Raw genomic sequence first — 12,526 nt, forward strand, 5'->3', positions numbered from 1 at the left:
CTTAATACTCAAATACAGAGGTTTATAGTTGAAAAAAGTGGTTTTATGGTTTCGTTACTCTTTAATTGAACTACATGAGGTGAGTAGAGCTGCACATCGTTGAAGGGGCGGGGCTATGACGTCATCACCCAGAGAGCCTTTTGAACAGATTTGGTTGAACAAGACCTTTAATGAAAATATTGTAACGGATCAGATTTCATGTATTGTTAGTTAAGATAACGACTGTTATGGCTGTTACTGAGTTCTCCTTAATGTCAGTGAATGTGTGAGATTGACAGCAGTGTTCTGAGAGGTCCTAAGCCTGTCAGTTATTTCAAGTGCCTATGACAGTGTCTGGACAGGTTGTTCAAGTGGGTGATTGGTCGAGAACTGGAGGAAAGGTGGGACTGCGGGGTCTGTGTCTGTGTGTGCGTGAGCTTAGCCGAGGTCTGTTGTGACTAGGAGAGAGGCTGGAGGTTTGTTATTTTGGCGTTGGCTATGGCCTACAGTAGCCTGTTTTAAGTTTGGAAATAAACCCCCATGCAAGCTGAATAACATCTCCTAACTTCATTAAACAGAACGCTACAATTGGTGTCAGAAGTGACAGACTTTTTCGCCTACGGGGCTCCCCTCGCTACAGGCTAACCTACGGCTAGCATCGCCTGTACCTGCTGTGTTTACATAACCGGTGAGGAGCATGCTACCGAGAAAATCACCGCTGCTAATGAAAGAGGAGGAGGACGAGCTGGAATATTTTGGCGCGGCCGCAGCCCAGATTGCAGCGGAGCACAGAGAGCGGGTGAGAGACATGGCCATGAAATTAGCCGAAGAGGCTGGCTTGTGCTCCCCACGCTGCTCCGGAGACGAACGCGCCAAAATGGTTGACTCAACAGTGGCCTTATTCATGGATACATCCGGACATGTAGAGCCACGCAGAGAAGCCCCTCCGCCCTCCATAAAAACTCCCAGGTATGATGGAAAAGCTGATTGGGAAGCTTTCCATGCACAGTTTGAACTGTTAGCCCAAGCTGCTAAGTGGACCATCGGAGAGAAAGCCCTTCAGCTGGCAATGTGTCTTACTGGTGATGCACTGTCGAGCTTACTGTTGTTAAGTCCTGCTGATAGAAGTGACTATGAGGCTCTGGTTGGAGCTTTGAGAAGGCGGTTTGGACTATGCTCAGCAGCTAGCCTGCTACGCTCCGAACTGTGCAGCCGCCAGCGTCAGCCTGGGGAGCCGCTGAGAGAGTTGGCTAATGACATTAGTTGGCTAATGACAAGGACTAGTCCACCGCACCTATGCTCACATGCCACCCGCCATACAAAGTGAATTAGCCCAAGACCACTTCCTCCAAGCTATGCTACCTGCTGACCTCCGGGTGTAGACACTGTTGGCTCATCCCAGGTCCCTCCAAGAAGCTCTGGAATTGGCTTCAGAGAGAGAAATGCTATCCGCTCACCCCTCAAAGGTAACAGTTGACCCATCACTGAAGGTGAGAGCTGCAAGTGTGACTGAACTGAACAAAGTTGAACCTGCCTGGGTGGCTGAGTTGACCCAGCTTGTACAAGCTGCCACATTGAAGGAGGGGCAGCAAACCGGGCCTCGCCTGTGACTGTGCTGGGGATGTGGACAGCCTGGCCACCTAGTCTGTCACTGCCCACACGGCCCGATGAATAAGGGAAACGGGATGGGGTCCGCATAAACGGGACTGTGCGGCCCCCCCAGACTACGTCCCGACGGTTACCAGGTGTGGTGACATTAAAGCAGACCGACCACATGGGGACTTCACAGGCCATGGGTGACCTTGAAGGCGAACTGGAGCGAGTTGTGGTGCTGGGCCGGACCTGGGTTGGGGACTGTTGGTACGCCCCTTTGACTGTTGGAAAGACGGGCTGCTCTGCCGGCTCTTCAGCAACTCTGGTGAGACCTGACGTGTTGGACAGTGTAACCACTATCTCCCCCACCTTGTTCAAGCTTCAGACAGTCACAGGCGAGCGGGCTCCCATGGTTGGAGAGACCGTTGTGACACTTGGAGTGGGGAAGAAGTCTGTTCGCTGCCCGGTGTGGGTCGCGTCCCTTGATGACTGCATACTGGGGTTAGATGTTCTTGGGGCTTTGGACTGTGTTATTGACATGAGGAGGGGGACCCTGACTTTCCCTGATGGACATGTCATTCAAATGCACAAGCGACTACCCCAACCACATTGCCCCATGACTCATAGTGTTACACTGGTGACGGCGGACATTGCATCTGATACAGCTTCAGACCACACCTCCTTCCCCAGCCTGCTCACGCCTACCACCTGCAGCCCACCCACCATTATCATTCAGCCAGAGCTGGCTTCATCTGTGTCACAAACTTCCACAAATTATTTTCCCCCCAGCTCCTGCCATGGGGGACAGAGTTTTGGCTATGAGGGAGGTTTGGAAAAATAACTCTGATGGACTGTCCTCCAAGGAACAGGATCTGCTGTGGCAGCTTCTGCTCGAGTTCAAAGACTCTTTTTCACTGTCAGGAGATGATGTGGGCCGTACAGATCTCATCCAACACAACATCGAAACTGGGGATTCACAGCCCATTAGGATGAGACCTCTGCGCCTTCCCCTGGCAAGGCAAGCGGCGGCTGATAAAGCACTGCAGGAGATGCAAAGAGCAGGACTTATTGAGCCATCCAACAGCTCCTGGGCCTCTCCAGTTGTTATGGTTCCCAAGAAGCAAAAGGAAGACTGGCGGTTTTGTGTGGACTTTAGACCCTTAAACAAAGTGACTAAAAAGGACCCCTATCCACTTCCGCGCATTGATGAGACCCTGGACTCGGTAGCTGGGTCCTCCTGGTTCTCTTCCCTGGACCTGCGCAGCGGATACTGGCAGGTCCCCCTCGCCATGGAAGTGAGACAAAAAACCGCCTTCATCACTAGTGGGGGCTTGTGGCAGTTCAAGGTCCTGCCATTCGGCCTCTGCAACGCTCTTGCCACATTTGAGAGGCTGATGGACAAAGTACTGGCTGACATTCCCCATCAAGAGTGCGTTGTATACCTGGATGACATCCTTGTCCATGGGAAGTCCTTCGACACTGCTCTGAGATCCCTCAGGTGTGTGCTGGAGCGGATTGCAGCGGCAGGATTGAAACTACACCCTCAGAAATGCTGCTTTATGAGGCGCGAGATCACCTTCCTGGGTCACAGACTCAGGGATGGCGGAGTCACCACGATGGATGAAAAGGTTCAGGCTGTGAAGGAGTGGCCCACCCCCTGCTCTGCTCAAGACCTGAAGAGTTTCCTGGGCCTAGCCTCTTACTACAGGAGGTTTGTGAGGGGGTTCTCTTGCATAGCTGCACCCCTGTTCTGCCTGTTGCAAAAAGGGGAAACATTCATCTGGACAGAGGAGTGTCAAGCAGCGTTTGCAGCTCTACAGAGAGCCCTCATTGAGGCACCAGTCCTCTCTCCACCGGACCCCACTCTGCCTTTCATCCTGGACACAGACGCCAGTGGTGCAGGATCAGGCGCGGTGCTGACGCAGGTTACACCTGAGGGAGAGAGAGTTGTGGCTTACTTCAGTAAGACATTCAACAAAGCAGAACGGCGCTACTGTGTAACTAGGCGGGAGCTACTCGCTGTAGTCAGTGCTGTCCGACATTTCAAGTACTACCTGGGGGGGTCTGCACTTCACAGTCAGAACAGACCACTCAGCATTACAGTGGTTGATGTCCTTCAAAGAGCCAGAAGGCCAGCTAGCACGGTGGATTGAAGAGCTGCAGTTCTATGACTTCACGGTGGTCCACAGGCCTGGGTCGCAACATGGAAACGCAGACGCGCTTTCCTGCCGGCCCTGCTACACTGACGGCTGCCAATACTGTGAGAAAAAGGAGACCCAGGAAGTCGAACCGCAACCCCCCATGAAATGTGCTGCAGTGGGCCTGGAAGTTCAACCGATCAGCCAGGGAGCGATGGCTGTAGATGCCACAGAGTGGATACGACAACAGGCGGAAGATGGAGACATCAGACCGGTGCTCACATGGGTGGAGTCCCTGTCCCGACCCCCATGGAAGGAGGTTACTATGAACTCTCGAGGGCCTTTGGTCCATGTACGAGGCCCTGCGTTTGTACGAGGGGGGGTTTCAAAGGGGTTGGAAGGAACCAGCGACAGATGAGATAAGGTGGCAGGTGGTGGTCCCAAGGGCCCTGAGAGAGACAGTGCTCCGAGCAATGCATGGAAGCCCAGGGTCTGGACACTTTGGGGTTGCCAAAACATTCCGACGCCTCCAGCAGGGGTTCTACTGGGGTCAACAGAGGCGGGACGTGGAAGACTACTGTCGCCGCTGCGACAGTTGCACGGCACGTAAGGGCCCTACAGACAGGTCTCATGCCCATCTCCAACAGTTCCCAACGGGGTCCCCAATGGAGAGAGTGGGGATTGACGTCCTTGGACCGTTTCCCCGCACAGATAGGGGGAACCGTTACATCCTCACTGTGATGGACTACTTTACTAAGTGGCCGGAGGCATACAGCCTGCCAGACCAGGAGGCAGAGACTGTAGTGGACGCACTAGTGGAGGGAATGTTCAGCAGATTCGGGGCCCCTGAAATCATTCACACCAACCAGGGCAGGAACTTTGAGTCACGGGTGTTCACGTGTATGTGTGAGAAACTGGGCTCCCATAAGACCTGCACTACACCCCTGCACCCACAGAGTGATGGGCTAGTCGAGAGATTTAACCGTACACTGGCGCAACAGCTAGCCATTGTGACGGCCAAACATCAACGTGACTAGGACGCCCACCTTCCCCTTGTGCTTATGGCGTATCGGTCTGCTGCCCAGGACTCCACTTCCTGCTCCCCTGCACTACTGATGCTAGGTAGGGAGATCCGTACCCCAGCAGAAATGATGGTGGGTAAACCTCCTGACGCTCCTCTGGACCCCCCAGGGCCCGACTATACGCGGAGACTTCAAGATTGCTTGGAGTCTGCTCATGAGTTCGCCAGAGATCATCTTCTGAGGGCGGGAGTGAGACAGAAGAGGAACTATGACGTACATTCCAGGGGAAGGCATTTCACTGCTGGAGAGTTGGTCTGGGTGTACAGTCCTCAGAGAAAGAAGGGCAGGTGCCCAAAGTTGGACAGCAAATGGGTGGGTCCCTGCAGGATCCTGGAGAGACTGGGGGAGGTGGTATACAGGGTTCAGCTGCCCCCCAGAGGAAGGAAGGTTGCACTGCACCGGGATAGGTTGGCTCCATACAGGGGCACTGCCACACCACAAGGACCGGTGGGCGTGTCACATGGCTCACTGGACACTACCCTGACCCCTAAGCAAGGGCCCTTCAACAACACGAGTGCCTCAGCTTCCCCAACACAGACAGAACTGCACTCACCTTGCCCAACTTCCCCTTCCCTGCCTCACTCTCCCTTTCTAACCTCTGACTTTCCCTTGGTTCCCCCTTCCCTGATACTGAGGCCTCGGCGGCCGCAAAGAGTCCGCAGGCTTCCACCCCGTCTGAAAGATTTTGTTTGCTCCCTCGAGGGCAAGGGACTTTGAGAAGGGGGGGTAGTGTAACGGATCAGATTTCATGTTTTGTTAGTTAAGATAACGACTGTTCTGGCTGTTTCTGAGTTCTCCTTAATGTCAGTGAATGTGTTAGATTGACAGCAGTGTTCTGAGAGGTCGTAAGCCTGTCAGTTATTTCAAGTGCCTATGACAGTGTCTATGCAGGTTGTGGGTGATTGGTCGAGAACTGGAGGAAAGGTGGGACTGCGGGGTCTGTGTCTGTGTGTGCGTGAGCTTAGCCGAGGTCTGTTGTGACTAGGAGAGAGGCTGGAGGTTTGTTATTTTGGCGTTGACTATGGCCTACAGTAGCCTGTTTTAAGTTTGGAAATAAACCCCCATGCAAGCTGAATAACATCTCCTAACTTCATTAAGCAGAACGCTACAATATCATCTTAATTTGATTAATCTGTTATAAACAAGAGGATAGACATCAATGTTTTCCTCATTCAAAATGGTGAAAATTATATAGTTACAGGCAATAATTTCCAGGTTAGCTTACAGCTTTACTTCAGTAATTCCATGTGGTGCCGCTTGATTCTTACACTGTAGATCTGCTACATGTCAGAGGCATTTATTTTATTCTTCAGTTATCTGACAGCTTTAATCCACTCGCAGTATGGAAGTATGGAGACCTTTTAAATTGACATTTCCATTTAGCCTACCAGCTGCACATTTAAGTGAAATATGACACATGGAATTGCCTGCATTAATAATTGTTATCAAATAGCCTACAATTGAGGTACTCTGCATTATGAATATAATAGGTATTTAGGTAAGCCCTACTTTTTAAAATGTTATTCTGTAGGCTACTGAAAAAGTATTTGGAATGCAGGGCTCTGAGGTGACCACTTGTCCCTGCCTGGCTGTGTTATCTTTTCATTCATGGCTGCAGAAAACAATCACAGCCAACTGACCAGACGATCCAGATGCTTTCCCTTTCGGAATGAAAGCTTTACAAGCTCAAGTCCATTTACTTTAAGGCGAGCTGAGAGGACATTGGGCTTTTAATATTAACAGGACATAAACATGAGACATGTCGATTGAAGTTCAACGACAGCACCGTCAGGTTTCGGCTTGTAAGTTTAAGCAGCCCCGGTATGTGGATCTGCTGTCTCCAGTGCGCGTACCCAAACGCGCATGCGTGTCTCTGCACTTCAGAGGAAGAGGAACGCGCTGTAACAGAGAAAGCGTTCCAGTAAACTGCTCTATCTGCCTGCGGACTGCATGCCACTCAGTCCCCACAGTCAACTACCCTCCGCGGTTCTTGCTTCCGCTACATTGTTCTGAGGAAGGGATGAGCTTATATGCGCACGTCACATCACTGCTTCCACCCGTGTGTGTGCGCGCTGCGGGCTTCACCACATAGTCCTCGTTTTTCCCACGCAGGGATTGCCACCCAAAAGCAACGTGAAGTTGGTTGCAACATACAGTACAGTACAACAGGCTCGCTCCACGGAATAAAAGCTCATCTGCCTGGGAGCGCCGCTGGTGAGTAAAGACTGAAGGCTACAAAACGCGTTGGAGCTAATGCTGAGAAGCAGCGTGTGTGTGTGTGTGTCTGTAAGGAGTTGTGTGTGCAGGCTTGTAGGCAGGCAGGCAGGCAGGCAGGCAGACATAAACATGATGTAATGTAACTGTTCTGAATGGGTCACAAGGTATCAGATTGAATTTGACGTGCTCTGTACATTTGGGTCAGTGACATTACTAAGATTTGTTTGGTTGACTTGTTTGATTGAAAGAGAGAGAGATTGGGATGTGATTGGATGCGTTGTGCTCGTTAAGGGAAACAACTTGTTTAAGTTTTGTCAATCACAGTACAGTTAATATGTTCCCTTTGATCAGTGTGATTGAATCAGACTTTAAATGCAACAGAAGCTAACAATGGCACTTAACCACAAGCCTCCTGGCTCTCTTAATAAAAAGGTGATGAAAAAATATGCTGGCAAATATTTCTGGTCAATGCTGAAAGTGCAGGAACAGAGGAGCTATGCATTGTATACTCAATACATTTTAATTATTTCTCATGCAATACTTCTTTGTGCTACCTACTACTGCAAATCCAGATGTTTTTTTTAGATTCTGTACTATTTTCCCAATTCACCTCGTTGTAGAGTAATGCAGCATGTGTTTACCTTTTCAAGTTATTCATTTATTTGTCACTGATGTTGCTTTTAGCCTAAAAGTTTTCACACTGCTGTGAGGGTAGTTTTTAAGGCCAGTTGAATCAAACTATTGTTTGCTGGCTTCATGACAAATTGTAATTCATTTTTGCAGAAGAAGAGCAGCATCCAGCTTAAGATCTTTGCTATTGAGTCATATGAACAATGAATACAAAGAAGCAGTTTCTGTTTATGACATCATTACATAAGTCAAGTAAGAATATAAGGGGTTGTAAAAAACAGGGTGTTTGAGAAAAACTTCAAGGAAATTTTGACAATATTATCTCAACCTTATTTGGAGACCAAATCAAACAGAGTTAATTTACGACTTCTTTATGTACAGAAGTGCTTAAAAGATCAAATGAAAAAAAAAATAGCAACGCTGTCATTTTCACCTGAAAGCTTCATAGTGTAGTTCACTCTTCCAATTGGCCAATAAATGATTTGATCTGTATCCCTGTGTTGCCCTGTTATCTCCACAGATATCAGGAGAGTGTATTCATATGTCCATCACTGTTGGAGAGTGCTGTACTAAAAACTTTGAATATGTTAATACCTGAGAGCAAAAATGATCAAACTAGACGTGTTTCTTTGTGTTCATGTTTCATGTGACTTGTCTTGGGCAGTATCAATGCTGTTTCACCTGCATTCTTAAGTTACAGTTTACTTTTTTTTTTTTTTTTAAATAATCAATGAGCACTGTTTGAGTATTGCCGGTTGACACACGAGCCAGCTTTCACATGACTGGAAACAGTCACTACTGTGTTCATGAGTACAACATCATTCATAACATTTTAAACAAGAAATATGTTCTTCTTATTCACGAGAAAGAGGAAACACAAGGGAGCATATATCATGAATGAACCTTCTCTTTGTAAAAAGGGACAAACCGTGTGATCCATAGTTTGCTTTGGTTTAAAGTACACATACCATAGAGTCTCAATACTGCCCCCTTGAGGAGCCTCTTGTTTGTGTGTTTAGACCTGAGGCACACCGTTAAGAGCAGGGGTGTCCAAAGTGCGGCCCGAGGGCGATTTGCGGCCCTTGAGGGGATTTTTTTGCGGCCTGTGACTTCAAATGAAGAATCAGAAGATTTTGGCCCGAGGCCTTGATTAAGATTGGCACATTATCTTATTTTTCTTTTTCATCTTTTTTTCACCATGTACGGTCCTCCCTGGAGTCAAACGGGACGTTTGTTGTTTTATTATAGTTTAAAAATGGTGCGGACCATCGGCTACATGGTGCCGGGCTTCTCCAGGCATACCGGGGCTGCTCTCATTGAATCCCCGCTCAGGTCACTCACAGATGTGGGAGGGAGACGGGGTGGGGTGAATTTAATTAAACACCACCGGAGTCACAAGACTCCTCTCACCGGAGCAGGGTTTCATTGGGGTTATGCCCCACGTTCTATTGTGCGCAAACACGACTTTATAACATGTAGGGGGGAAAAACACAAGTTTGAGAAATGAGATCTTGTTGAGCAGTAGCTTTGCTAAGTTGGCTGCCCGGCTACCGGCACCGTTGCCCGGCTTGAGTAGGCTACGACTTCCGTCTGCCAGGATTTTGAACTTGTCAGGCCCGGGGCAGAGGGCTCTCCGTGGGTGAAGTGTCAGTGTTTGATGACAGGGAGAATGTTAAACTGTTGCAAAGAGATGAGTAGCGAGTTCAACCCGGACACCGGGGATGGTGAAAGCACGAAGTGTCAGGCTGGGAAAGCGGGTGCAGAGGGATGAGTTGCAGCTGGAGCTCATAGCCCCAGAGCTAGCACTAGCTCCAGGCATCCCGGGGGTTCAGCCACAGACCCACACTCGGCTCTCGTCCCCGATGTCAAAATCCCGGTCGAACTCGCTTTATCTCCGCGTTTCAGTAACATTGAAGTTATCCTGTGTCTTTCAACGATACAACTTCCCTATCTAATCATAACTTTCTGTTCCTAGCTGTCTCTCTTACTCTCTCCCGTAAATAAACAGATCCACAGCGCCCCTACAGGCCTGGAGCACTTCAGTTTAAGGATTAACTTGCAGCGTTTCTGTGTTTGCAGTTGTTTTCTGGTTGTGTGTGTTTTGACTTAAGTTTCGTTTCTGTACTTGCAGCGCGTTTGATGCTTATTAGCTGATTTCTCATCTGCCTTCAACACTGTCCATATACAACTATTGGCTGTGAAGCTGTGTAGTATGGGAGTTAACCACACACTTATTAGGTGGATTCATAACTTCCTTTCTGAAAGGCAGCAGTTTGTTACCATCCATGGGAAAAACTCTTCAGTAATTAGCACTCACACTGGGGTACCACAAGGGTGTGTCCTCTCACCTTTGTTGTTTACTTTGTACACCAATGACTGTACAAGTCATCATGACAACTGTAAATTAATTAAGTATGCAGATGATGTTCCTTTTGTATTCAGTGTTGGGGAGGAGCACATTCCTTACAAAATAAGAACAAACTGGACAAGGTTGTTAAACTAGGCAGCGAGATAACTGGGAAGCAAATGTACAGCATTTCTTTCCTGACAGACCTGTACACACTGAATTTAGCCATCAAGATTACAGCTGACCCTCTGCACCCCCTTTGGTCAGAGTATGAAATCTTGAATTCAGGGCACAGGTACAGAATGCCCAGGATGAGGACTAAAAGAGGCATTACATCCTTTGTACCGCGCAGTATTCAGCTGCTTAATAAGAACTGATTATACAGGACGAACTCGGCACTCTGCACTTTATTTAACTTGCTGAAATCCCTCATTGAATCATGTGATGCTTTAGTGTGTTTTTATGTGTTCTTATGTGCTGTGCTGTAAAAAAAATTTTGTATTGTGTTTTTTAGCTCTCTGTGCAAGGCAAATTCCCCTAGGATCAATAAAGGTTTCATTCATTCATGCTTATGCATTGTTTTGCCTATTTGCAGTGCATTTCAACCTTTACATTTGTTGTGGTAGTTTACATTTGCTTTTGAATGTGCAGCGTTTCTATATATGCTGGGCATTTTTCTAAATGTATGTCGTTTCATCAGTTGCTGATCGTTTGACCCCTACCGGCCACCGTAATTTAATGACCTGAGCTAAATGCAGAAAGCTTTTCCAAAAAAATGAACCACGTTACAGGCTTGATTCTGAGAAAAAAACAAATAAAGTAGAACGAAGAAATCAAAATATTTGATTTCCTTTTATTAAGAGGGTTTCTTTAGCGAGCCTTTTGATTCTGATCTACAAAGCCTTACTATTTTTTCAACTATATTTTAAAAAACAAAACCTGTGGCCCACAAGCGATTCTAACACAACAATTTTGGCCCGCTAGAAAAAAAGTTTGGACACCACTGGTTTAGAGTTAGAACACGATTTAGCTAACATCACCTTTGAAGTCTGAGTTTTGACAAATGATATGGAGAGAGTGGGGTGGATGTTTGACTATAGACTTATAGTGCCATCTGTCCAATGTGTATTGCACTTACAGTGAAGTTGTTCAATCTTGTGGAGTTTTAGGATCTCGTGAACAAGGCATTTACTTCAAATTGGAAAACGATACAAACATGGTCCCATGGTTTTAATAATTTTTATTATAGTAACACCCAATAGACAAACAAAAACACAATAGGTACACTTCACCTCTCCATAAAGCCAGGACAAAACAAAACACAGTAAAAAAAACCCAAAAGAAACAAAAGAAACAAAACAAAAATGAACAAGAAATAAAAATAAAAAAGCAAAACCCTTCCTGCCTCCATCAACCATCAAACCAGTTCCTGCCCTCCCCCATCCCACCCCAATCTTTATAAATGGAAGATCAAAAAGATAGTAAACAGAAGGAAGAATCAGTTACTCAACATATCAGCAAACATTTGTAACCAAACAGGTTTCAAGATAAAAACAGAAGCCTGGTATTGCTGGCACCGTTTTGGGTGCGATTGCATTGAAGTCTCAGCGAGTTGGATGTCATGTAGCCGCTGAAACAACACAACATGCCCTCTGTATGAATCATTCATTTCTGCATGAATCAATCAATTTTTGGAACATGATGAATACACATATCTGCCCTCCAAACATTCATCTCAGGCAAATGTAATCATACTCTTGGACCGGTGACCTCCATGAGTCCTTGTGTTGTATAACATCATCTCCAGTTTTGCAAAAAATCTCCTAAATTATAGCCTTACCCTTAGACCCCTGTCTTGTTGAGTTAAGTAACATGATAAATAAAACAGTTTTGTTTACTTGGAGGACACAGGAGACATACTTTAGAGAGGTTGTAATGTGGAGTGTAAGGACCGACACCTTATTTTGGTTCCAAGGGACCAAAATGGGTTAATCTGGTTTAAAATACAACAAAGAACGACCATTCTAATCCAAAATCTCTCTCACTCTTAAAAACCCTTCTTAAATTGAGTTTTCTGGCCTGGGTCAGAGTACTTACCAAACTGAATCATGGTTATTAAAATGGAGAAGAGTAAAAGACTAGTGTTGGTGTACCAAACTCTCTGTACTTTTTTGGTCCTGTTTTTGACCTAGTACTAGACCAAGAAGAGAAGCTAGGGGGAACACTGCTCTCCACTTGCTTTTGCTGTTTTACTTGCACCAGGAATTGGTGTGACAGGACAGGATGTAATGTTATCTTGATGTCACGGGGAGGGGCGGCTGTGGCTCAGTGATAAAGTAAAGGCCCTGACACGCCTCACGTCTCGGCCAAAAAGTTGGACTAGAACACAGACAAACAACCGACTGCCAACCACCGTGTTCCTTTCGCTGCATGTATGAGAGGAAATAACTCACCATGCCAGCAGGCGGGGGTAGTCCGTTGTTAATGCTGCGTTCCATTTACCTCAGAACCCGGATCTCGGGGTGGGGTTGACGTCACAC

General features: G+C 47.2%; 1 protein-coding gene across 1 annotated transcript in view; it reads left to right on the plus strand.

Annotated features, from left to right (window-relative positions):
• Window positions 1-6,675: 6,675 nt before the first annotated feature.
• st3gal4 (ST3 beta-galactoside alpha-2,3-sialyltransferase 4) overlaps window positions 6,676-12,526 on the plus strand; it is a 32,946-nt gene continuing 27,095 nt past the window's right edge. Inside the window, exon 1 of the mRNA XM_061045900.1 lies at window positions 6,676-7,006. The gene's annotated coding sequence lies outside the window, so the exon portion shown is untranslated. The remainder of the gene's footprint in view (window positions 7,007-12,526) is intronic.

Source organism: Labrus mixtus, chromosome 9 (assembly GCF_963584025.1).
Source record: "Labrus mixtus chromosome 9, fLabMix1.1, whole genome shotgun sequence".
Lineage (NCBI taxonomy): Eukaryota > Metazoa > Chordata > Actinopteri > Labriformes > Labridae > Labrus > Labrus mixtus.